Source organism: Haliotis asinina, chromosome 2 (assembly GCF_037392515.1).
Source record: "Haliotis asinina isolate JCU_RB_2024 chromosome 2, JCU_Hal_asi_v2, whole genome shotgun sequence".
Taxonomy (NCBI): Eukaryota; Metazoa; Mollusca; class Gastropoda; order Lepetellida; family Haliotidae; genus Haliotis; species Haliotis asinina.
In genome coordinates, this window is record NC_090281.1 from 49,563,862 (window position 1) to 49,564,395 (window position 534).

A 534-nucleotide genomic window follows, 5' to 3' on the forward strand; every position below is an offset into this window, starting at 1 on the left:
CTCTCAAGTAGCTTCTAGTGTCCCATACTCCTCCCAATGATTTGTACAGTGAGTGAGTTTAGTTTCCCGCCGCCGTCGCAATATTCTAGCAATATCGCGGCAGGGGGACACCAGAAATAGCGAATCGAACCCGGGCCTGCGGCGTGACGAGCGAACGCTTTAACCACTGGACTTTGTATGGTATTCCAGTTAAAGTTTGGTGCATATGTTAAATGTTGGAAGCAGCCCCAAGTGATGCAGTTCTTAAACTTTCAAAGCATTTTAGACTTGATCACACCCACGAGCCCGAGTATATGCGGCTGACAGATCGGCTATTGGTGGTTTCTGGGATGGGATTGATCCCTGCATAACCAATTCCGGCGACTTACACGACAGAGCCACCTCCGTCCTGTTCAGATTCTGTCTGTTCGAAGCAAGGTTGCATGGGTGTTTTTCTTCGTGAAAATGTTTGATTGTAATATTTAAGTTAAATATGAAAATACACCACTGAATCTGCGGATTACTTCCAATATACAATGGAAAAATAACAAGAGA